The sequence below is a fragment of the Hypanus sabinus genome, chromosome 9, assembly GCF_030144855.1.
Source record: "Hypanus sabinus isolate sHypSab1 chromosome 9, sHypSab1.hap1, whole genome shotgun sequence".
Taxonomy (NCBI): Eukaryota; Metazoa; Chordata; class Chondrichthyes; order Myliobatiformes; family Dasyatidae; genus Hypanus; species Hypanus sabinus.
In genome coordinates, this window is record NC_082714.1 from 54,659,565 (window position 1) to 54,667,568 (window position 8,004).

Here is an 8,004-nt window from a genome sequence, read left to right on the forward strand (position 1 = left end):
TACACATCGTATCAAAAGGACAGGCAATATAGGCAGATGGAGTGTAGTGACCTTGTTAGTAAAAAAAAGAAATGAAATCCTTAGAAAGAAGTGACATAGGATGAAAAGATGCAAAAGGTGTAGAAACCTTGTGCGTAGAGTTAAGAAACTGCAAGGGTAAAAAGACCTTGATGGAAGTTATATACAAGCCTCCAAATATGGCCAGGGTGTGGGATGCAAATTACAAAGGGAGATAGAAAAGGACAAGGTTCATGGGAGATCTCTTGTGTTTAAGGAGGGAAAAGATGAATTATGAAGATAAGCTATCCAGTAATATAAAAGAGAACAGCAAAAGATTTTTCAAATATAAAGACTAAAAGAAAAGCAAGAGGTAACATCAGATTGCAGGAAAATGACTCTTGAGGAGTATGGGGGTCAAGTAAATAGTGGAAGAACTCAATATGTACTTTGCATCAGTCTTCACTGTGGAAAATGTCAGAGGCATGGCAGAAATTCTGGAGTGTCAGGAGGTGGAAGTGAATGTAATCTTACAGATTGAGTATGCCTTATCTGAAATGCTTGTGGCTGGAAGTGTTTTGGTGTTTGGATTTTTTCAGATTTTGGAATATATGATGAGATAGCTCGGGATCTCCGTCATTTATATGCTACCAGTAAGCAGTCTTTGTCTTACAGTTGTTCATCACACATATGTACTTAACAGTAAATAAAAATCATTACATACCTTTAACGTAGTAAAAATATAACATGTGCAGGGTAACAAAAGCAGTATTGGGAAAATCCCTGAATCAGCTGTTGAACAACAACAAACAATGGCAGGCTTTCAGTCTCCACCTACGATGCTGTGTTTTGATTAAAAGGTTACAGTACACTGTATTTGTATTTTACTTTTTTTAGATTTTATGTAAGCTATAAAAACAATAAGCACTGTAGATGTATTCTGGTGTTAGATTTTGATCAGCCATGATGAAAAAATTTAATGCCATTCCTTTTCTTAAATTTCTGCAACCAGCCTGCTGAATATTCACAATTACCTTCAATTTTCAGCTCATCATGATAGATCTCTGCTTGTTTCATGATCAGCATACCGTTAAGCAGCATATGTTCACTCTGATGCTGATGATACACGATCGAGATCTTCATTTTTCGCTTTGTGCAGTGTTTTTCTATTTTTCATTAACTTCTGCTCATTAGATATGTGAGTTCAGTTCTCAGAACCCTTTGTGGCGTGCAGAGATCTGCACACTGCCAAAGAACCTACCTAGCACCTTGTGAAATTTTCCGATTGTGATATCATGTCAGTGCTCAAAAAAATTCTGGATTTCGTAGGTTTTTGGATTTTGCAATTTCAGATAGGGTACTCAACCTGTATTACTAAAGAGGCTGAATAGGCTGAAAATAGACAAGTCACCTAAACCAGATGGATTACACTCCAGGGTTCTGAAAGAGGTAGCTGAAGAGATTATGAAGGCATTAATAGTGATCTTTCAAAAATCTCATGATTTTGGAATGGTTCCGGAGGAACAGATAATTGTAAATGTTACTTCACTCTTTAAGAAGTGTGGGAGACAACAGACAGGAAATTATAGTTAGGAAGATTTTAGAGTCCATTTTTAAGGATGAAGTTTCAAGGTACTTGGATGTAAATGATAAAATAGGCTGAAGTCAGCATGGTTTCCTTAAGGGAAATCTTACCTGATAAATCATTGGAATTCTTTGAGGAAATAACAGGCAGGATAGACAATGGAAAGTCAGTGGATTTTGTTCAATTGGATTTTCAGAAGGCCTTTGACAAGCTTCAGAAGTCCTGCTCGTGAGGCTGCTAACCAAAATAAGAGTCTGTGATATTACAAGAAATATACTAACGTAGATTGAAGGTTGAATGACAGGTAGAAAGCAAAGAGTGGAAATAAAGAGGGCCTTTTCAGGTTGGCTGCTGGTGACTGGTGTTGCTATTATGGGTTGCTTGGATTTCCAGCTTATGCAAATTCTCTCGTTTGTGCTGGTGACTAGCAATGTTCTGCAAGAGTCAGTGCTGGATCTGTTACTTTTCACATTGTGTGAATGTTCTAGATGACAGAATTGATGGTATTGTGGCCAAGATTGCAGATGAAGGAGCAGGTAGTGTTGAGGAAGCAGGGAGTCTGTAGAAGGACTTGGACAGATTAGGAGAACAAACAAAAAAAGTGGCAGATGGAATATAGTGTACTTTGGTAGAAGGAATAAAGGCATAAATTATTTTCTAAATGGCAAGGGAATTCAGAAATTGGAGGTCCAAAGGGACTTGGGAGAATTACGGCAGGATTTCATGAAGATTAACTTGTAGGTTAAGTCGGTAGTAAGGAAGACAACTGTTCATTTAAAGAGGTCTAGAATATAGAATCAAGGGTGTAAAGCTGTGGCTTTATAAGGCATTGGTCAGACAGCATTTGAGTATTATGAGCAGTTTAGGGTCCTATATCTAAGAAATAATGTGCTAGCACTGGAGAGGATCCAGAGAGAGGATCTCATTGAAACCTACTGAATATTGAAAAGCCTAGATTGAGTGGAAGTGGAGGGAATATTTCCAATAGTGAAAGAGTCTGGTGCCAGTGAGCAGACCCTTAGGATGTCCCTTTAGAACAGGGATGAGAAGGAATTTGTTTAGTCAAGATGGTGGCGACCCTGTGGAATTCATTTCCATAGATGGCAGTGGAGTCCAAGTAACTGGGTATATTTAGAGTGGAGGTTGATAGGTTCTTGATTAATAAGGGCATCAAATGTTGTCGGAGAAAGCAGGAGAATGGGGTTGTCAGGGAAAATAATTCAGCCACAATGGAATGGTGGAGCAGACTCAGTGAGCCAAATGGCCTAATTCTGTCTTATGGCCTTATGGAATTACACTTGCATGCAGTTTTGATTATAGTTAATGGTAGAAAATTTCATATTAGTGGAGGAAGATGAGAAACAGAGGTAATAGAGCAATGCTCATTAGAATACCTGTGTCTTATGGGCAAACCAATGATTCAGAGATCATCACCCACATAGATAACTGGAAGTTGACAATTAGATCTGCCATTCAGTAAGATTATGGCAGGTCAGCCATGAACACATTGAATGGCAGAGCAGGCTCAATGGCCAATAGATCCTGCAACCTGCCCCTATTCCTGATGTTCTTATGTTTAAACATATCCATGCAACGCAGGAAATACCTGCATCAGAAAGACAACAATTCAAGATGCGGATCGTGCCACGGGTGCAATCAAACTCCAAAGTGGGACTTGCAAACTGACACTCCAAGTGCGGAGGACAAACATAGACTTCCAATATCCCAAGGACACAGAAATGTCTATATTTACTGGACACAAAGAGGCCCTTTAAGCAAGTAAAGTCACAAGCAGAAAAGTGGGGTAGCAACTTGTGGCTTGTCGCTAACATATGGAGTGGTGGGTTTACCAAGGTCCTGAACTAACAGTGCACTTGTTTCTGCTGGAGTGGAGGCGACTGGGCGATAATCTGAGAAAGGGTTACAAAATGATGGAGATAATTTAGGTACATAATAAGAATCGCTTTTCCCATGGCAGGGCTGTATAATAGAAGTGGGCAGAGATAAGGTGAGGAGGCTTAAAGGGTATCTGAGGTAGAACTGTTCCACACAGAGAGTGCTGACTGATCTCTGGAAATGGACTGCCTGTGAACGTGGTGGAGGTGGGTACTCATAACATTTGAGAAGCATCCAGACGAGCATTTGCATTGCCACAGCAGAGATGAGCATGGACCGAATGCATATTAATGGAATAACTATTGATAAGCATAATGCTTGGCACGGACATAGTGGTCTGAAGGCTCTGCTTCCTTGCTGTGTGACTCTATGACAACGACTACGAGGATATCGAGAGTGAGGAACTAACTCTAGAAGTGAATTATTGAATTAGTATCTGTGCAGCTAAACACAGGGCACTGGAGAGTGGGCTCACTAACTGAGGGTGTGAGTCGCTTGCTGAATGCTCATCAGCAGAGCTTTACATGGAGTACCGGAGAGAAGAATTACCTGGTGGCAACATCAGAAAGCTGGGTTAACATCAGTAGAATTGTGCTAAGTATTGTTTTATCTGCATAGCAAAAATCAGCAGTCTTCCCTAATGAGGACTGTTTTTTTTAAAGTCTTGCAAACTATAAAGCAAATATTTGTCATGGCCTGTCACCTAGCACCAAATCTCAGGGTGGAGGTGAGACCAAAAGATTCCTGGGTTGAACAGTCGGCACTGCCGTGAAGTAGCTCTCACCTGACCCATTTCTAGCCCGGAGTGCCAGGTTGAGTGAATCTCACTCCATGAATACATAAGCTTTGGAAGTGATTCACTGTCGTCTGAATTTCTGAATGTAAATGAGTAAATGCAGCTGGATTATTGTGTGACTTTTGGATATGGGGAGTGAAGCACATAATAGGAAATGCACAGAGCAGGAAGATCTGCAATGCATGAATGCCACCTTTAGTTATGTGAATGAAAGGTGATCCTACACATAACTCTCTGCATTTTGGGCTGAATTCAATAAAAAAAAATCTTCAAAGAACAGAAGCCCAGTGTTAGAATGAAAATAGGAAGGCAGGCAGCCTTTTAACAGGCCAGTGTATCCCTTGCCCAGCCAGCAGCCTAACATTTCCTGCATTCTTTCCCATCTCTCCTGAGCTCTTGGTTGTGTCTGTGGCCGGTTCCCTCCACAGGTTACCTCAGCTCCAAATGCCAACTCCCAAAAATCCTCACTCCTCTCTACAGCTTTGCTAAGTTGCACCCAAAACTCATGGAACTTTTCTGATTCATGCTTTTGCTGGTTCTCACACCCCCCACTGCCACCTATCCTTGGAGCATTCCCATCTGCACATGGTTCACCATATCTCCCTACATTGATTAGTTACCCACCTCTTTTGCTAACAATTATCCGTATTCTCTCCAAGGGTCTACACAGATGTAACTCTACCAGCATATAAAACATAGTGAACCATTGTTATTGAAATCAGAGAACTAAGAGGGATTTTGACCCCGCTGTGGACGTTGGAATAGCCCATCTCCATGGTTACAGAAGGCCATAGCTCAGTGGCTCAGCAAGTAATGCTGCCACCTCACAATTCTACCAACCCATGTTCAATCCTGATATTAACAAACTCTTTAGTATGTGTTGTAAATTGGCAAATTGGTTATCATCACATGCCATCCTAACAGTACATTTCATTACGTTGGTGCATCGAGGTAGCACAATAGAAAGCAATAGCAGAAGAGTTACAATGGCAGGAAAAGAATGTAGTGCAGGCAGATAATAAAGTACACGGGAGGTGACATGGTGAATTGTGAGATCCAGGGCCTCACGCCCGCAATTAGTAACCCAACCCTCCCATACTCTCAGGTTGCATGGGTTTCCTCAGGATGTATCTGTTCCATCCTACATTCTAAAGTTGTGCAAGCTGGCAGATAAATTGCCCCTGGAGTAAGTAGGTGTTTGGAGACTCAGGCTGGAGTTGATGGACATGTGGGAGGGAATAAGAAGCAGATTGTGAGTGATAAGATTACTCTGAAAACTGGCATTGATGCAGTCAGCCAAAGCTCACCCCTTTATGATGTAAGAAAATATGAAAAGAGATCTTTAATTTGAATAAAGCAACAAATTCTTGAAGCTATAGGAGCAAAGAGTGCAGGAAATGTAAATCAGGAAAATACGGAGAAGTAGACAGCCAGAATGAACTGTCATCCTTGGACAACCCCGCACTCACACTGTCAGTGTCTCAGCTGCTGGTGACTGTTGCCTACAGTTCAAAGTTCTATCACTAACCCTGACCACTTGATGCTCACATACAAACCAGTCAAAGCTAGTTTAATCAGAATAGTGACAGGTGCAAAATTACAGCTACAAAGACTTGAAGTGTTGGATCCATCCCTGTCATCAGAGAAGGATCAAAACAGATTTAACATTTAAACGATTGAACCTTCATCGTCACCTACAACTTGGATCTTCACTATGGAAGCCAGCTGGTGGGAGACTCACCAATGAGAGGACCACAATTCAAGACAAGGGGCCAGTCAGGGGAAACTATGATGCTTGGAAATTTTCCTCCTCTGAGGGTAGCAAATCTTCAGAATTCTCTGCTCCTGAGGGGTGGAGAAGGCCAGATTGTGTGAGCATATTCACAGTGGAGATAACTGAAATATCAAAAACTAGGCTAGATCAGGTTTGAGGGGTCAGGTGAGCTCTTTCTACTGCTTCAGGGCTGCAGGCTGTATTTAAGTAACAATCATCGGACTCTCCAAACTAAGGTAAATAATGAAACATAAAATAACGAGGGAGGACCATAAAATTCTGTCTCTCCCTGTGCATCTTCCCAGTGCTTCCAGCCAAATATGTCAATTCCATTCTGTGCCATTCATACAACTCAGACAACAACCAACCACACCTAACACTTGAGCAACGGACGGCATGGAGAGAGTTACTTCCAAAATATTCTCTCCTCTTGATCTCCCTGTAACACTACACATGCGGTGACTCAACAGCTTGAGATACCACAGTAATGTGTGGCTTTTTGTTCAATAAGTGTGTTACATTTTTTTGTTTGTGCTCATTGTGGACTTCCCAGTTAAAAACAGCTCATGGCTCATGCTGCATCCATTCGACTTCAAGGACAATAAATTAACAGAATCACCATTCTGTCAGTAACAGCTCACTGCAATACGAGACTACAGGTTCCCAATATGACCAGCAAGTCTTGTTTCACTAGGCTGTAGCTTCTGAACACTGGAATAAAGTCACAGTCAGTCAAAGGGTCAGTGAGAAGCTAATACCACTGAAGAGGGGAGGGAGGAGCGAGCTGTCTACATTAAAGGTCAGACTGTAATAACACAACAATGAGCACATTTATGTAACATTTGGAAGAGTTCCACAGGAGATGAATCAAATACTGACACTACCATACTGAATGCAAGGACAGTTGACCAGATACCTAGTCAAGAAGCTGGGGCTCATCATAAAGGAACAAAGGAAAGTAGAGATGTTTAGAGAAAGATTCAAAAACATCAGGGGCTTCCAACTGTATACACATCCTCCTGCCCAGCAGGTGGAATGTGGACGTACGGGTTGTTTAAGAGTCAGAACTGGAGAACCACCAAGATCCCTGTGGGTTGGGAGCTGCAGAAGATTACAGAGGCAGGCTGAGGAGTTGTGTGGAAATAAAGGGAATTTTATAATCTCACTCTTTCACATTTTCCCTCTCTTTCTTCCTGTTTTTCCCTGTCTCTGCTGTCTCCAGTGAGGACTATCCTGTCCTACAGACTGCTACAGCTGCTGGGTTGAGCCCCTGAGATATGAGTGGTCCTCAGGATGAGAGACCATAGGAGGGGTGCAGGTTGGGATTTAGTGAAGGCACATCCTCGAATGGGCCAGTGGGTGCAGCTTCACCCATATAATTGAAGCTTTCAAGAGTTTAGACACAGACCAGAGTCTTTCAAGATACAGACATTAGGGTGCACAATATACAAGCTGAGAGGAATGGAGTCATAATGTAGAGGTTATATAGGAACACTGGTTAGGAAACCATTCATTTCATTGTCCGAATGAGAAGTTATTGACTTGAAATATTTATTGATTCTGTACCATATCCATCCCTCTCCCTCTCTCCTGTCTGATCTGTTGTGTATTCCCAAGATTAGGGCATTATCTCCAAGTGTGCAAGTGACAGGAAGCTGGAAGGGAGTGTGGGCTGTGAGCAGTACACAGAGAGGCTCCAGTGTGATTTAGACAGCTAAGTGAGTGGGTAAATGCAGGGCAGGTGCAGTATAAATGTGAAGTTATCTGCTCTGATGGCAAACAGAAACAGGGTGACAGAATATTACCTGAATGCCAATAGCTTTGGAAAGGGAAAGGTGCAATGAGACCGGGTGAATGTGGTCCGTAGTCACGGAAGGCAGACATGCAGATAAGTGAGATGATTTAAGTACAGGCGGTGGGATGTCTCATTGAAATTGTGCAGGGACTGAACAACAT

General features: G+C 41.9%; 1 protein-coding gene across 1 annotated transcript in view; it reads right to left on the bottom strand.

Annotated features, from left to right (window-relative positions):
- Positions 1-8,004, bottom strand: part of LOC132399405 (heparan sulfate glucosamine 3-O-sulfotransferase 4-like) — a 233,733-nt gene that overhangs the window by 223,015 nt on the left and 2,714 nt on the right. The gene's annotated exons all lie outside the window — the stretch shown is intronic.